The 18,677-nt window shown below is 38.6% G+C and overlaps 1 long non-coding RNA gene and 1 other non-coding gene across 2 annotated transcripts in view; one reads left to right on the top strand and one right to left on the bottom strand.

Moving 5' to 3' along the window:
• Window positions 1–1,413: 1,413 nt before the first annotated feature.
• Window positions 1,414–18,677, top strand: part of LOC147577486 (uncharacterized) — a 26,676-nt gene continuing 9,412 nt past the window's right edge. The window contains exons 1-2 of the long non-coding RNA XR_015240336.1: window positions 1,414–2,690; window positions 6,709–6,760. This is a non-coding gene — a long non-coding RNA (uncharacterized LOC147577486). The remainder of the gene's footprint in view (window positions 2,691–6,708; window positions 6,761–18,677) is intronic.
• Window positions 6,626–6,732, bottom strand: LOC112850548 (U6 spliceosomal RNA). Its single transcript, XR_003222671.1, has one exon. It is a non-coding gene; the product is annotated as a U6 spliceosomal RNA (small nuclear RNA).

Genomic DNA, 18,677 nt, shown 5'->3' with positions numbered 1-18,677 from the left:
GTGCCCTGGATTTGCCCTTGAGAGGAGGGGAGTGGCCATCTTATTTATCATCAGATGTGAGGAGTAGCATAGTATCTGACACTTGGTAGAGAGAAAATAAATACTTCCTCTTTTTTTGTTGTTGTTTGTTGTTGTTAAGTAGGCCCCACACCCAGTATGGAGCCCAATGCAGGGCTTGAACTCATGACCCTGAGATCAAGACCTGAGGTGAGATCAAAAGTCAGATGCTTAACTGATGACCCACCCAGGTGTCCAAGGAAGTAATTCTCAAATTGAGTACTTTTACAGCTCTCTTTTTATTTATTTATTTTTTAATGTTTACTTTTTTTGAGAGACAGAGAGAGAGAGTGCGAGCAGGGGAGGGACAGAGAGAGACCAAAACACAGAGTCTGAAGCAGGCTCCAGGCTCTGAGCTGTCAGCACAGAGCCCGACGTGGGGCATGGACTCCCAAGCTGTGAGATCATGACCTGAGCCAAAGTTGGACGCTTAACCAACTGAGCCACCCAGGCGCCTCTATAGCTCTCTTTTTAATTTTTATTTTCTCAGCATAGTTTATACTTCAATGTATAAATATTTTATTATTCACATGGAGTTTACACGTTTTTAGTGCAGAAATACTTTCATACTTCAGCTTTATACCAACTCTGGTTTCAGCTGCTGAATGCCCAAGTTTCAAGGTTTCGGTCTTTGGTGGATATCAGCATCTTTTGTGAAGCTTATTAAATGTGCCAGTGCCTTGACCCCACCCCAGACTTCCTGAGTCAGAATTTCCAGGGTTTTCAGGGCTCCTGGCAGGTATATGTGAAGATGATTTTAGTGCACAGTTTTAGTCTAAGTTATTTAGGAAATGCTGACTTTGGAGAGTACATGTGGCTGGGCAGTGGCCATATGGTGGTAACAGAATGGGCTCCTGGAATACCCGGGAGGATAAGGTAGCAAACTGATGAATGCCTGCTACGTGCCAGGCACGTTGAATCCCATGTCATAGAAACCAGCTTTGAAGGAGAGATCAGGAGTCATTGAACCTGTCTTTTTTTTTTTTTTTTTTTGCTTTCAGAAAACACTTTTTTAGGGTCCTTTTGGTTTTTAATCCTCAGGTGCATTAGTTTCCTAAGACTATGTAACAAATTACCACAAACCCGGTGGTTGAAATCGAGAGAAATTTATTCTCTCACAGTTGTAGAGGCCAGAATTCTGAAATGAAGGTTTTGGCAGGACGACGCTTCCTCCAAAGGTTCTAGGGGAGAATCTGTCCTTGCCTGGTTCAGGTTCTGGCAGCTCCAGGCAGGCGTTCCTGGGCTGGTGGTGGCATCGCTCCAGTCTCGGCCTCCATCTCACATGGCTTTCTCCTTTTGTGTGCCTCTTAAAGGACACTTGCCATTGGATTGAGGGCCCACCGGGTAATCCAGCATGACTTCATCTTGAGATTCTTAACTACATGTGCAAAGACCCTTCTTCCAAATGAGGTAATGTTCACAGGTTCTGAGGGTTAGGATGTGGACATGTCTTCTTGGGAGCCACCATTTAACCTACTACACCAGGGAAAGAGGCTTTGTAATCTTTTCTCCTATCATTATTCTTTTCACAAAATGATTAAGGTGAATACTTCTTTTTGAGCAATCCTGTAGTCTTGTCTTCAGAATCTATGAGCATTTTTTATACAAAATTGACTTAATGGAGGATACATCATCTCCATTTCATTTATTAGCTGTAATACCTGGCATTGAGCAGGAGACTCATTTAACGTTGATAAACTTTAGTAGAAACGATAAAATCATTATTGATCTATAATTTAAAAATTATTATAACTTTTGGGGCGCCTGGGTGGCTCAGTCAGTTAAGCGTCTGACTCTTGGTTTCGACTCAGGTCATGATCTCATGGTTTCAGGAGTTTGAGCCTCATGTCGGGCTCTGTGCTGGCAGTGAGGAGCTTGCTTGGGATTCTCTCTCTCCACCCCTCCCCCACTCACATTGTCTCTGTCTCTCTCAAATAAGTAAACTTAAAAAATTATTATAATGGTTAAAAGAACTTTAATTTTTTTTTTGAAACTTACAGCAAAGCTTCTTTGATTATCATCAGTCATTCCATTCTCTGGTACACATGTGAAGAAATTTGCTACTCTTTACCTTGATCACACTACCTAGAGCTGCCCATGTAAAAAGCAACATGATCATAAATTACATGCCTTCATTTTTGACATCTGACCTTGTAATGATAAAATCAGGAAACCACAGACATTTGAAAGTGAAAGATCAACTCCAGGAAGTCCATGGTTTCAGACAATAAATACTGATCCACTTTGCCTAAATCCATTGCAGTATAGTGTTTTAGGTCTAGATATTACTTTTTCAAGTGGCAGGATTCTGGTTATTTAATTGAAAGTAGAGATTTCAATAGCTCTGGGTACCTCTTGGTACCTGAATGAAACATATGTCTCCTATTGGAACAGCTTAGCACCTTTGGGCTTGACAACAGGGACAGATCTAAGATTCTGAAATAATATTAGATCCCTTAGTTGATTTGTAGCATACGTTTGAAATCACTGTTTATTTTCTCAATTCGTGGGGTCTTAACGCACATGGCCTTTTCTCTGTATCTGCAGCCAGTCTCTCCGCAGGTCTTCAGCTTCAGGTGCTTGTGTAAGAGTGCGGGCTGCTGCCTCAGTTGTCTCTCGTGGAAGGCCTCAAGGTCAGCTTCTCTGCAGGTGAACTCGTTTCAGGGGCTTAGGGTTTGAGATTGAGCATTTGTCTCAGTGGGAATCTGCCCATCAAGGCCTGTCTTTCTGAAATGGCTCCGAATAATTTGTTTTACTTTGGGTATCACTTTCATTCATCTTTGAAAAGCCTTTCTCCTCCTTTTTTGCCCCAAGAAGTATTCCTTCTAAAATTACATTAAAATTGTCAAAAAATTCTCCTTTTTAGGCCCTTGTAGATATGGAAATAAGAAATGTTCATCTTCAGGATAGCAATTTTGTAGAAAATTACAAATATATCACTTCGGAAAACAAGAAAGCATTTGGGACTTTGGGTGCTTGTACCCAAAAGATTCCTGGGTAATTTTTTTTTAGATTTTTTAATCTTTATTTATTTTTGATTTGATTTGATTTTATATTTTTATATTATATATATATTATATATATATATTTATATATATTATTATATATTTATATATTATATATAAATTTATATATTTTATATATAATTAAATATTAAATAAAATTAATTAAATAAATTATATATAAAATAATATATAAATAATAATATATAAAACCATATATTATATATATAAATATAAATATATAAATATATATTTATATAAATAAATTTTTATAATTTATTTATAAGTTTATAAATTTATAAATATATAAATATAAATATAAATATAAATAAATATATAAATAATATATAAATAAAATAATAAATAAAATTAAATAATAAATAAATATATATTTATAAATATATTTATATATAATATAATAATATTAATATATTATTATATATTTATATATTATATATTTTATATTTATATATATTTTATATTTTAAATATATACTTTATTTTAATATTTATTTTTGAGAGAGAGAGAGAGAGAGAGAGAGAGAGCATACGTGAATATGAGAGAGGGAGGGGCAGAGAGAGGAGGAGACACAGAATCTGAAGCAGGCTCCAGGCTCTGAGCTGTCAGCACAGAGCCCGACGTGGGGCTCGAACTCACAGAGTTTAAGATCATGAGCAGAGGCTCAACTGACTGAACCACCCAGGCGCCCCACCTGGGTAATTTTTTAAAGACATGAGTTTCTGGACTCAACGCGTGGAAAACTTTAAAATTAATATACTATATTGCCATGTATAAAAAAAATAAATGAGACACTTCTGGGCCTTACAAAATTATTTTTTGTATGGACTAAACAAAGCTATATTTTTAATAGCTTTTTCTAAACAGACTCTCTAAACTTAATAAAAATCTCTCCAGTTTTTTCACGTGGTGCAGTAGACAGAGAAAAAGATCTGTAGGTGGAAATTTAACTTACACAGATTATTAATTTCTATGCACATTCTGATCATACACAATGATGAGGCACTTCATTGAAAGCTCAGGTTGACAGGTTCCTTTTTAAGACATTTTATTTACAAGACTGTATAAATGAGTCCGTTTTTTCCCCTCCCCTCAGCTGAAGTTGTTATATCATGAACTCATGAACCTCAAGATCGTGACCTGTTACCAAGGCCAAAATATTTGTTGAATTCATCTTTCTTTTTCTATTTTCCTGCCACCAGCCATGTCTAGGTTTTTATGACTTCATTCCTTGATTACCACAATAGGCTTAAAAAAAATTTCATTATGGAAACGTTCAAACATGCAGAAGTAGGTAGAATAGTATATTGAATCCCTGAGAACCTATCAGGAAGCTTCATCCATTGTAATCATTTTACCATTTGTATTTCAATCCCCTTAATTTTTTCTTGAAGATGTTAAAGCCCACCCCACTCCTCATAGAATGTCAGTATGTATTTCTAACAGATGAACAATTTGTGTCTCTCCTAGCTTTCTAATTACTCTTCCTCTAATCTTATTTTTCTCACCAATCCAACAATTTCTATCTAGTATACTCTTATGAAACCTAAGAAGCTTTCAAAGGCTCAGTGTTGCTCACTGAATCAAATGCAAACTCTTCTGATTTACAAAGCCATGTTTTCTTTAGTTTACCCCATCTGTCTGACCTTCCATTATTTCAGGCTGTCAGGTGGGTCTCCTCACTACTCAGCTGATGCCCTGTTCGTTCCTGTCTCTGCTCATGCTCTTGCCTACCCAAATTCTCTTCATCCTAGAAAGCTCTCCTCAGGTGCCACTTCTATGAAGTTATTCCCAGCTCATCCTGATTTCTCTCTGCCCTGAACCCTTGGGATTTAAACATAGTTCCTTCAACTTTAAATCTGGTATTTTTTATGGTATCTCAGTCTTAATTACTGTAATCTGGGAAGTAGGCTCTGAATTACTGAGTAGTAGCATTTGTTTTTAAAGACTTAATTTATTTTTTTATTTTATTATTTATTTATTTTTATTAGAGAGAGAGTGTGTGCTTGAGCAGGGGAGAGGAGCAGAAGGAGAGAGAGAAAAATCTTTTTTTTTAATTTTTAAAATGTTTATTTACTTTTGAGAAAGAGAGAGAGAGAGAGAGAGAGAGAGAGACAGAAAGTGAGTGGGGGAATGGGCAGAGAGACAGGGGGACACAGAATCTGAAGCAGGCTCTAGGCTCTGAGCTGTCAACACATAGCCTGATGTGGGCCTCGAACTCATGAACCTCAAGATCATGACCTGAGCTGAAGTCAGATGCTTAACTGACTGAGCCACCCAGGGTCTTCAGAGAGAGAGAAAATCTTAAGCAGACCCCATGCCCAGCATAGATACCAACATCTGGCTCGGTCTCATAGACCCTGGATCATGAGCTGAGTAGAAATCAAAAGTTGGATTCTCAACTGAGTCACACAGGCACCCCTAAAGACAACTTTAAAATGTTTGGGTGAATGGTATCCCTAGGGATACAAAGAAGGTCAGTGGTGCTGGACAGAATCTAGCATCAGAATGTTAGGCAGAATTTTAAGATGGCTTCATGGTGTCTGCCCTTGATGTCACTCCTGTGATTATATTACATAACAAAAGTTATTTTTCAGATGTGATTAAGGTTACTAATCAGTTGACCTTAAGATGGGGAGACTATCCAGATGCACCTGGTCTAATTACATTAGCCCTTTAAAAGAAGAGAGTTTTCTCTGGCTGGTCATAGAAGAGGAAGTCAGAGAGATTCTATGCCTGAGAAGGATTAAACCTACACTTATGGGCTTTGATGGAGGAGGAAGGAGGACCATGAGTCAAGGAGTGCAGGTAGTTTCCAGATAGCCAGAAAGAAAATGGGATCTCTGTCTGACCTGCCCAAGGAACTGAATCCTGCCAACAGGCTGAATAAGCTTGGAAGCAGATTCTTCTCCAGAACCTTCTGATTACAGTCCTGCCCAGGTGGCTCCTGAGGTTTGGCCTTGTTATCCTCCATGCAGAGAATACGGCCAACGTCACTTAGCCTTCTGACCTGCCAAACTGTAAGATAGCAAATGGATGTTGTTTTAAGACGCTAAGTTTGTGGTAATTTGCTACGCAAATTGTACCAGAGAAAAACTAATACAATAGATAACACAGGAATTTAGCTTATAGTGAGATTTTATGCATTTCCTGCTATTCTTTTCTCCCGAGTTTATCCCAGTTTATTGAGATATAATTGACATACAACACTGTATGTAAGTTTAAGGTGTGCAGCATAGTGGCTTAACATCTATGCATTGTGAAATGGTTGCTGCAGTAAGTTTAGCTTAACATCCATCACCTCATATAGTCACAACATTTTTTTGTTTTTCCTTGTGGTGAGAACTCTTAGGATCGACTCTCTTAGTAACTTTCAGGTATAGCATACAGCAGTGTTAACTATAGACATCGTGTGCATTACATTACCAGTTCTTACTTCTAACTGGAAGCTTGTACTTTTGACCAGCTTCATCCAATATCTCCAACTCCCACTCTCTTCCTCTGATAAACACAAGTCTGTTCTCTTTTTCTATGAATGTTTTTTTTCTTTTTGTTGTTGTTTTTTAAGGATTTTGTGTGTCATCCTTGTGCAGGGGTCGTACTAATGTTCTCTGTTTCATTCCAATTTTAGTATATGTGCTGCTGAAGTGAGCATCCTGCTGCCTTAGGAAGGCTCCAAATCTGTAAGTAGATGGAGGCACTCATCTTTGCAATGCAAAGAGGCATTGCATCTTTGCAATGACTTTGCATCTAGTCATTTCATGGGCTAGAAGTGCCCTGAGTTCAGGATGCTTTGCTTTTTGTCCATCAGTCTCTGACTGCAGATAGGAAAATTTCAAGGAGAGGAAAGCCTAGTTTGCTTATTGCCTGTGTTTTCAAAAAAAGCTTTAAGAGGGTCCTTGAGCAGGGAAGTTAATTAGGATAGCTTATCTGACAAGCATTAGTGTTGGTTCACTATGCCGTCGGACTAACGATTACCTCTGGTATGAGACTGGGGCAGGTTTTGTAGGGAATGTACCCCTAAACTCTGCAGCAGCCAAGATTTCAGATGGTAGAACTTACTTATAAAATAAATGCAGACACTTACTTATTACAGGAACTGGTCAACAAATAATTAATGAAGATGCTGAGGAACATGAGAACTGAAGCTACAGTTTCTTCTGTAGCCCAGTATCAGGGATGATGGGCAGGGGCTAGTTTATGGGCAGCTATTTCCCCAGCCATGCGTGTATAACACAAACGGTTAGACATTTATTTGGGGTGCCTGTGTGTGATTCATAAAGAACTTGTTCCTTGTAAAATTTACCGCTGAATGACTCATTGTAGGATGATGATGAAGATAAGGCTTCTAATTTAGAGTTAGGCAACTATCCTTTTAAAAATCAACTTTGCGAGGTATAGTTTATATACAATAAAAGGTATACATTTTAAGTGTATAGTTCAATGAATGCATACACCCATATAACCATCACCAGAGTCAAGATGTAGCACATTTTTATCACACCATGTAGTTTCCTTATACACACCCCTTTGCAGGCAATCCCTCTTTCCATTCACTGCTCCAGGCAACCGCTGTCACTATAGATTAGTTTGCCCTCTTGCACGCCATATAAATGGAACCGTACAGACTGTGCTCTTTTGCATTCAGATTCTTTCACTCAGCATGATGTTTTTGAGATCTGTCCACATGGTCGCACTTACTAGTAGTTATATTTTTATTGCTAGGTAGTATTTTATTGTGTTCATAGCACAATTTGTTAGCCATTCAACAATGGCTATTGGTGGACATTGGGGTTGTTCCAATTCTTGACTGTTTATAAATAAAGTTGCTATGAGCAATTTTTGTGTGGAGATAGGGTTTTGTTTCATATGGAGACTAGGCATGGAGTCGCTGGTCCATATGATAAGCATATGTTTAACTTTAAAAGAAACTGTCAAGCTGGTTTCCAAAGTGGTTGTATCAATTTTCACTTTCAGTAACAATGTGGAGGAGACCTCACTATTGTCTATCTTCCTCAGTGCTTGCTATTGTCAGTTTTTTTTAAGTGCTAGCTTCTTTCTTTTTCTTTCTTTCTTTCTTTCTTTCTTTCTTTCTTTCTTTCTTTCTTTCTTTCTTAGTTTATTTATTCTTGAGAGAGAGAGAGTGAGAGACAGAATGAGAGTGGGGGGAAGGGCAAAGAGAGAGGGAGACACAGAATCGGAAGCAGACTCCAGGCTCTGAGCTGTCAGCACAGAGCCCAATGCAGGGCTGGAACTCACAAACCAAAAGATCATGACCTGAGCCAAAGTTGGACCCTTAACTGACTGAGCCACTCAGGTGCCCCTATATGCTACCCTTGCTAATGGTATCTTATTGTATCTTTGATTTGCAATTCCCTGGTAACTAATGATGCTGAACATTTCTTCTTGTACTTTTTAGCCATTCATATACCTTCTTTGGTGCAGTGTCTTTCAAGTCTTCTGCCCATTAAAAAACAGATTTTCTTGGGGCGCCTGGGTGGCGCAGTCGGTTAAGCGTCTGACTTCAGCCAGGTCACGATCTCGTGGTCCGTGAGTTCGAGCCCCGCGTCAGGCTCTGGGCTGATGGCTCAGAGCCTGGAGCCTGTTTCCGATTCTGTGTCTCCCTCTCTCTCTGCCCCTCCCCCGTTCATGCTCTGTCTCTCTCTGTCCCAAAAATAAATAAACGTTGAAAAAAAAAATTTAAAAATAAAAAAAAAATAGATTTTTCTGTATTATTATTATTGAGTTGTAAAAGCTTTAAAATATATTCTAGCTCTGAGTCCATTGTCAGATAAACATGTTACAAAAACTTCTCCCAGTCTGTGGTTTGTCTTTTTGTCATTTCTGTAAACAGGTCTATTTAGCTCCATTTTCATCTTTACTTTCTAAATCTCTAATTACATATATTTTGACCATTTTCTATTCTCCTATAGGTCTTTTTGGATCTGTTTGCTTATCTTCAATCTATTTTCTCTCTATTCATTAGTTTGGATAATTTCTATAGATCTGTCTTCCTATGTTCAAGTTCATCAGGGACATTTTTCTCCCATGTCTGATGTGCCATTAATTTTTTTGTCATTGTACTTTTCAGTCTAGAATTTCAATTTAGTTCTTTTTACAGTTTACATTTCCCTGCTGAGATTCCCTATATTTTTATTCATTAAGTTCATATTTTTTAAAATTCTTTGAGCACACACAGTTTAATTATTTGAACCATATTTATAGCAGCTGCTTTAAAGTCCTTGTCTTCTAAGTACCTCATCTTAGTAATGTTGGGACTGGTGCTTTTCCCTTGACTATGGGTCATGTTTGCCTAGTAATTTTTCTTATTGTGTACTAGACATTAATTGATGCATCGTATAGGTTCTAGACTTTTGTTATTTTTCTTTGAGAAGCGTTACCTTTTTTTCTGTTAGGCAGCTCATTTACTGATTGATTACCTTGTGCTTCTGTTGGCTTGACTTTATGCTTTGCTAGGGTACATCTTTGGAAAGCTCAATATATTTCCCAACACCCTCTATCTTGGCAGGTCTCAACCTCTGAATTCAGTTTTTACTGCAGATCTTTTAAACACTTTGTTTTAGACTTTGTTAGGGTGGGCCTGAAATGGACCTTACCCTAGAGGATGGTTCTAATTTTTTCTTGTATCTCAGATAGATGTGTGGTATAATAAATTGATAACAAGGTCTTGCCACTCTGGCTTGGCCAGAACTTCCATGTCTACTAGCACTGTTTGGTTAGTATCTCTATCCTACTCTTGTCTCTGTGGTAATCGCTCTCCATAGTTACTGTAAGCCTTAGGGAGTCTGGTCATAGGCATGTGCATCTTAGCCTTGAGCCAGGGATTTATTGGGCAACTTCTGCACAACTTCTGAGCTTCTCCCTTCTCTTTACCCTTGATAGCCCTCCTTTAACTTTCTGGTGCCTTGCCCTACAGATTATTACTGCTTCAGTTTCCCTGCACTCTGATCTCTGCCTCTTCAGCTCAGCAGGACAACTGTGCTCTGCTTGGATTCTAGCTTGCTATGTTGTGGTTGGATAACTGTGCCCAGGTAGAGATCCAGGGAAATCATGGAGCTTACCTTATGAATTTCTCCTCTGTCAGGGGTCATAGTGTTGTGTTTCCTGTTGTCCAATGCTTAAAAAATTGCCTCAGAAATTGTCTCCAATTTTGTTAGTTATGGCAGAAGGCTCAGCTCAATACCAGTTGTTCCATCACATGTGAAAGATTGCATGATATGCTTTAAAAAAATTTTTTTTAATTAAAAAAAAATTTAATGTTTATTTTTGAGAGAAAGTGGGGGGGGGGGTGGCGAGAATCCAAAGTGGGCTCTGTGCTGAGATCAGAGTCCAATGCAGGGCTTGAACTCATGAACTGTGAGACCTGAGCTGAAGTCACATGCTCAATCAACTGAGCCACCCAGACGCCCCTAACATGATATGATTTTAAGGATTAAATTAAGTAAACAGATATGGATTTAGCAAGGAGGAACCTCAAAGTTTCTTTTTGGGCTGAAAAAACATTTTTAGTCCACATGAGTCCCATCTTATGGTTTAGGACTCTGGTCCCATTCATAGGCAGTTAATTTGGTGAGGTGGAGTGTAGTTCCTCTATGTTCTTTCTAAAAATCAAGTCTAACAGCCATCTCTTCTCTCTAATAAAGAGTGTTTACAAATAAAGAGGAGTAGTAGTAATAATAATAACTTACTATTATTGAATACTTAATATTCTAGATGCTGTTCTTAAGACTTTATTTTTTAAGAAAAAAATTTTTTTAAGTTTATTTATTCACTTTGAGGAGAGAGAGAGAGCAGTGAAGCGGGGGACAGAGAGAAAGGGAGAGAGAATCCCAAACAGGATCTGCACTGTCAGTGCAAAGCCCGATGTAGGGCTTGAACCCACAAACCGTGAGATCATGACCTGAGCCGAAGTTGGATACTTAATTGACTGAGCCACTCAGGTGCCCCCTTGGGTTTAGCTTTAATATCACCACTTCAGGGAAGTTTGTTGTATGCTTTCATAATATGTTGCCCTTTATTTTTTTCTATCACATCTGTAACTGAATTTACAGAAATATTTATTTAACAGATATCTTTTCCACTGTGCTGCAGGCCCCATGGGGCCCATTTCCCACCATGCGTCTAACATGTAACGGTTTCTGGCATGAAGTATGTGCTATTTGTTGAAAATGTGTATTCGTTGAATGAATGAATGCATATACAAGAGTAAGCAGGTTTCCCTTCTCATTTTGCTATTCTGAGAAATTCATTCTTTTTGGTGTCTAGGTCTAGGAATTTTTTACAAAAGTAAAGAGTCATGTAACTACCACAATAGTCAAGATATAGAACAATTTTATCTGTTCCCTGTCCACTCCCCCCACAAATTTGTAGTCAAATTCTACTCTCAATCTTTGACCTCTGGCAACTACTGAGAATTGAGTATCTTACATTACCCTGGGCTCTTCTTTTCTTTTCCATCCTGCCTTGTTTATATTTCAGCTGTCTTTCTGCTCAGTAGCTCTCCTGTGTACTTTATCAGAGAAATGAAATTGAGTTTAGACAGATGCCTCACATGGAATTTATGCCTCATGGAATCATTTAAGTAAATAACTTGACTACTTTTAAGAGTCAAAATAAAATAAAGAAGTCTTTTTAAAAGTCAAAAAAAGAATAAAAGAGTGGGGTACCTGGGTGACTCAGTAGATTAAGCTTCTGACCCTTGATTTCGGCTCAGGTCATGATTCCAGGGTCGTGGGATCAAGCCTCGTGTTGGGCTCCATGCTGAGTATAGAGTCTGCTTAAGTTTCTCTCTCTCTCTGCCCCTGTCCCCTGCTTACACACACACTCTCTCTAAAAAAAAAAATAAGTAAAAAAAGAATAAAAAGAGAGACAGTAAGTCATTTGAATTTTTGTCAGTAGCCTATTATTGCTACTCTCTTAGTAGCTCTTAACATGTGTATGCATCTCTATTTCGCTATCCCTGCTTTAATTCAGCCTTCATGATCTTGTCTAGATCATTGCAATGGCCTTCACACTGATTTCCATACCTCTAATGCTTCTTTGCTTATATTTCATCTCTACATTTCACCCAGAGAGAACTTTCTAAGACTCCAACACTTACCGCTCTTCAGTGGGACCCCATTGAGCCTCAGGACTTTGGCATGCCATTCAGAGCTCTTCATGAGGCCCCTGCTTACTTCTTCAGAGTCATCCTTATGGGGTCTTGTTCCTTGCACTCTGCGATGTTCCAGTTGTCCCAAAATTTGACATTTTGTGAATATGCCATATATTTTGTCTTTATGCTTTTGTTCATGTTGCCCTGAAAGCCTTTCTTCACTTCATCTGCTATGTGAACACCTACTAATTATTGAAGACTATATATTGAAGGCTGTCTCTTACTTTCCCAAAGACCACTGGACTATTCCCTTTTTTGTCTCCATAGTTACCTACCACCCATCTGCCATAACACCCATAGTCCCTTATTGCACACCAATGCTCACATATTTGTCTCCACTTACTAGAAACACAGCTCTTTGAGGCCACGTCTGTCTCTTATTCACCTTTGAATTCTCAGTGCCTAACATAGTGCTGACCATATTGTAGGTGCTCAATATACATTTGCTGAATGCATCAATGAAGAAAGTTTTTACTGTATTATTCCCTGAGCACTTTAATAATTTATACAAATCCATTCTCCATTTATCTTTTTTTGATGTTTTGGAAAAATTTTGATCAACTACTCTCCCATTTTCATGAGAAGCTGATGATTCTATTTTGTGTGGTCACTTGAAGTTCTCTCCAACCTTTTATCAGTCACTACGCATCTGTATCTGTATGACCTGGTTCGTTGGCTTTATTTCAACTGGGCTTACCCAGGGCTGTCTGCTTGCGTATAGAAACTCAACTTACAACTATGGAAGTAAAAAAGGGAAAACCAGGGGATGTTGAAAGTGAGCATGAATTTCCCATTAGTGGCTAACTGGCTTTGAACTTCCTCTCTATTGAGGCTCAGAGTAAAGTCAAAGCTATTGTTATGTGTTCAGGTTTGGACTGGCTACAGGTCACACTGTTAGCTATTTATCAGTTGTGCTCAGTGTCCTATTAACTTTATGGACCTTCAACCCAGAGATCTTAGTCCCAAGGTGTTTGGGTGCAGCATATTTGCCATTAAAGTGGAGATATAGTCCTCTGTGGAAATGAAGACATTAAATCCTCTAAAACTAACTGTTCGACTAATCCTGTCATTTCATTGTAAAAAAGCAAACACTAACATAGGATATGATTCTTATCAATAAAGCAATCATATTTGTAATCAGCCAGCTCTTGTTCAGAGTGAAGGAAGGTGGGAAAAGGGAGGAAATTGTTTATGTTTTCATCTCTGTAGGACCAGGATTAGGGTCTAAGTGGCAATCTACCTCCTCTCAGTTGATTTGCCTGAAAGTGTAATCTTGGAGCTCTCTGAAAGGAAACTGTCATCTTTTAGGACAATTCTATATTCTAGGAAAGATCTAAGTTGGAAAGAAGGTATTTAGCACCCTGATTTCAGATTTTCATATTACTAATTTAGGCCATAGCGATGTTTCTCAAATCTGCATTTTCACTAGGATTACAAGTCAGCTTGTTAAAACAGACATCCCTGGTTTCTACTCCTGGATATTCTGGCTCAGTAAGCTTGGGACAGACCTTGGGAAGGTGTATTTTTAACAACCTCTCTGGGTTATTTTGATGCACAAAGAAGGAAAATTCTCTTTTCTTGGATTGTTGGAGCAGAAAAGGACAATGGGATCATTCTGGAAGGAGTCCCTGGCATTCTGAGTTTGTTGACAGACCAAAGTACCTGCATAAAAACAGTCCAAAAAAACTGGGACCATCTGTCTCAAACCTCATTTTTGATGTCTGGAAGTCCATTTGATCTTGTGGAAAACACTCATGAGCCAAAAGCATAGGTGGAACCCAAGAAGGAGTCAGGCTTAGGAAAAGCATAAGGAGTGGGCTGGAAAATGTACTGTTAAATTCTGCTGGGATACAGATTCCACTGAACTGAGTGTGTGGAGCACCACAGACGCACTGGGGAGTGCATTAGTGCAGTAATCAATGCAGTGTATGATTGCAGCCTTCTGCTATGACTTACGTCCTGGTTGTAAGGGTAGGGCCAGTCTAAAGTCTGGACGTGTTTCACTTGTGGCTGTACAAAGGGGGCAGAGTGGAGAGAAAAGATGCACAGCTGCCTAAGAGGTGGGCAGATATGTGGAATCCTGTCTCTTAATCTGCTTTCTGCTATGAGCTGAATTCCCAAAGGCTAGTTCAGTTCTCCAGGTTTGGTTCAGCTCTCCAAAAGGTAGTCTTGGTCTCAATGTCTGCAGCATCTTTCTGCTGAAGGAGCTCTGGAATTAGGGGTGTCTGGTGGAGGAGGGGAGAAGTGATGGTAGCTGAGGATTCTCACTGAAGTTTCATTGAATAATAACTAACTTATGTAATATGGCTGAGAAGCATGAAATTTTCAGAAAGACCTTTAAAGCAACCATTTCCCAGGTACTGTTTTGATCTTGGGATATTCGGGGGCGAGGGAAGCACACCCAAACCCTGGGGCGGACTGCAGAAATGCCTCACCATAGTGTTATCTGTTACAAGGATGGGGGATTGCTGTGGTTTGTTTTTGAAAGAAGAGTTCCTGAAACCGACAAGAGTAATTTCATGTCATTTCTAGGGCTGAGGGAATTAGCAAAAATTGTATTATTTTTAAATAATGAGACATAGTTACCTTTAGGTTTGGAAAATTAGAACAGTATGCTGAAAACCAAGGATTTATGGAATACAAGGAGAAAGGAGCCTTAGAGGCATTGGGGAACATTTATCGTTCTCTTTCAAGTGGTTATATGGTTTTATATTGCTAGATCAGGATAATCCAGTGCTACTTTTCCCTAATACATCACTGAACTTCATATGTAAAGGGGGTGTGAGAGGACCTCTGACCTGTCCCTTTTCTCTCCAGAGTTCAGTACTCTAAATCCTGCTATCACCAAGCTCAGAAAGTTTTACTCAAAGTTTTTGGCTAAAGAATCACTTGGGTAGAACCTAAAGTCTCACAGCCTCTCTTTTCTGCTAAACAGCCTTGACAGTGGAACCATTCACACAGTACAGGGAGAATGTCCTAGTTGTTTGACTTTGAGTATGCTATTCAATCCTTTGTGTTCTCCCCTGTAAAATGTTATCACCCATAACTTTCATGGATTGAATGGTAATGCATATGTAAAGTATCTGGTATACAATAGACGCAATAAATTATATACTTTTGCTGGGGTAGATAATATTTTCAGGACGACATCACAATTACTATCCATTACTGATTGGACTCTCCCAAAGTAGGACAGACATGAGATTTAATAGGAGACAGTGAGGAGGAAAAACAAATCTAATTTGGAGGAGTAGGTTAAGTTGAGCCTGTCAAAAGCAAACAACCTGAGGCATTTCTCTTCATAGACTCCTGCCTGTCTGTACTTTGGCAAAAGCATGTGTGGGCAAATATCTTATTTGACATTGTGCTAAAAAGGCTGAGCTTCAATGACAATGCTTGCGTCTCTGGCAAACACTCTCTAAAGGATAAGTTCCTATGCAAATACAAATTTTTATGTTTCTGCAAATAAATTTTAGTATGTATGTCTTACTTGCTTTGTTTCCTTCACACCACTCTGTGGGAGGCTATTATTGTCTCCTGAGCCTTCATCCTGACTCCAACTTTCACCCTTTGGCTTCTGGCCCCAGTGTTTTCCACAACGTGGCCAGTGCCTCCCTTACTCTCTCCAACCCCCCAAACTCCCGTCCTATGTACATTTTATTGGAATGATACCCAAAGTTGGTAACTTCTCTCACTCACTATAATGATAACAATGACACTTACATAAACCCTTTTTGTTTTGCAAACTGATTTCACGAGCATGGCACGACTTATTTCTCCTAATAACTGTGCATGGTGGGTTATCTTGATTCTGATAATGAAGAAATTGAGGTGGGGAGAGGTGGCAAAGCAAATGTCAGTCGTGACATGGTTCATCTTATCTTTCATTAATCCTCTGCTTTAACTATCATACAACATCTTCTTTGCAGAGAAAAGTCTTTTGTTGACCAGTGAGTCCTATAATTTGCATTTTAAAAGTCCTGATTCTAGGCATTGTTTCAACTAGGGCAGTACTTTTATGGAGTCTCCTGTGTTGTTGTACGTACATCTACTACCTTTATGTTAGGATGGTCAGAAAAGGGAAATCGTCTTTGTAAGAAACTTAAGAAACTGCTGAGTGTCAGAAAAAAGGAGAAGGAAATACATTATTTAATACAAAAAAGAGAACATTTGAGTTACTAACACAAAACATGATTTGGATAATTATGAGTCTCGGATCCACATGAGTCTACAGTCTTACCCGTGAGATTCCCTGAAGGCTACTCCAAAACCTTGCTGAGGAACTCGTGGAAAAAAATGGCTGAAAAAAACCAGGCTATTCTGCCAGTGTCCTGTTGTGGTTGTGAGACAGATTTTATGGAAAAAAGTGCTATTTAAAGTATGAGCTGTAGTTTTCTGCATCTGGTTTTACTTAATTCTACAAAAAGAACACTGGACATTAGTTGAAACTTACAGAACTGTTGCTTCAGCCACATAATTTAAATTTCACAACATTCCAGGGGCGCCTGGGTGGCGCAGTCGGTTAAGCGTCCGACTTCAGCCAGGTCACGATCTCGCGGTCCGTGAGTTCGAGCCCCGCATCAGGCTCTGGGCTGATGGCTCGGAGCCTGGAGCCTATTTCTGATTCTGTGTCTCCCTCTCTCTCTGCCCCTCCCCCGTTCATGCTCTGTCTCTCTCTCTGTCCCAAAAATAAATAAACGTTGAAAAAAAATTTTTTTAAATTTCACAACATTCCTGAAAGACCAGTAAATATTTTTCTTTTTTTGTCACAGGAGAAGCCCACATATGAATAATAAATAATAATAATAATAATAAATATGGTACTTTAGAAAGTTTTTTTACATCTTCCTGATAGTATTTGCTACAACTCAAATTCATTTTTTGTATGAATAGAATTGGCTTTGGAGGTAGTGAAGGAAAAGGCAGGCCCCATCGTGCCTTATGATTATTTTGCAAGTTAAATCATTACTCTAGTTTTGGTTGGTGACCGAATGGCAGATGCTTTTCTCTGAAGGGTAAGAGGCTATGGTTGTCAATGGAGCAATAGAAAAACTTGGCACTCAATGTATTGTTTTTATATTCTTTGTTTTCGTATCTCTGATGTATATATGCCTTCCCACACAGATTCACATATACTTTATACATACCCATTATTGACTTTTAAGTAATAAGATTTTCTTTTTTGACAAACACACCTGAACTTGTATATCCAAATGCAGCACTTTCCCTTCAAAAGGGAAGCATGTTTCTATATTATTGCTATTTTTAACCTTTTGAGATTTCATTATTTTAGAACATTTTGTTTTTTAATACCTTCAAGGGTGTTAACATTTGCTCCTTAGGGGCACCTGGGTAGCTCAGTCAGCTGATCGTCTGACTTTGGCTCAGGTCATGATCTCATGGTTTGTGAGTTCAAGCGCCGCATTGGGCTCTGTGCTGACAGCTCAGAGCCTGGAGCCTGTTTCAGATTCTATGTCTCCCTCTCTCACTGCCCCTCCCCCACTCAAAAAAATACTTAAAATAAAACATGAAAAACAAAAAAACGTTTGCTCCTTAGAGTGGAGTTGGTTTTGGAAAGAGCTTAAAGTCATTTGAAGCCAAGTGAGGCAGATGACCAGGCTGAGTAACATAAATTGTGGTAAAATATGAGCTGAGAATATGAGCAATCCTGCCGGAGGAGTTCCAATTTCTGATTGTTTTAATCTCTTTTATAAAGAGCTTTTTATAAAGAAAAACAATTTTCTGATCTCAGAGCTTCCCTTTTGCAGAGTCAAAATGTCAAGGATCCGCCTGATTGAGTTTGTCCTAACCTTACAGACTTATTTCCCATGACACTGCCATTAACTGTGTTTAACGTGAACTACATGACCTTCCCTGAATACTTACCAGCTCTGTGCCTTTGCCCATGTTGTTCCTTATGAAGTAGGATTTCCTCCTTATTCTCACTGATTTGTATTTACTACTCCTTCGTTTCAGAGAGGTTTTAATATGGCCCTCTTCTTTCCTGCTTAATTCTTACTCATTTTTAATGATCTACATAATGACAGTTCCTATATCTTCCCAACTGGAAATTAATCTCTCTCAGACTCCTGAGTATTCTGTGTTGCCTTCTGTTTTGTAGTATAGCTGTTAGATTCTAAGCATTTTGTTTAAGTCCCTTCAGTTTCGTAGGATTAGCATTTAGCCCAGTTTCTTCTCCTGTTGAATGGGCCTAATAATAACAGACCTATATTCTTCTTCTTACCAATCCTGTGCAATTCATTTTTATTCACTCATTTAAAAATAATTTATAGATCAACAACAATATAGTTGTGCAAGCAATGAGTATCTAAAAATCAATGCAATGAATATCTTGTTCTGGGGAGTTCATAGCTTACTAGAGGAGCCAGTGACATAATGAAGTTATTGCAAAACAGTGCAACAAG

This window comes from Puma concolor, chromosome C2 (assembly GCF_028749965.1).
Source record: "Puma concolor isolate L17-30 chromosome C2, mPumCon1.1.hap2, whole genome shotgun sequence".
Taxonomy (NCBI): Eukaryota; Metazoa; Chordata; class Mammalia; order Carnivora; family Felidae; genus Puma; species Puma concolor.
Note: the sequence above shows the minus strand (reverse complement) of the source record. Positions and strands in the feature narration are given on the sequence as shown.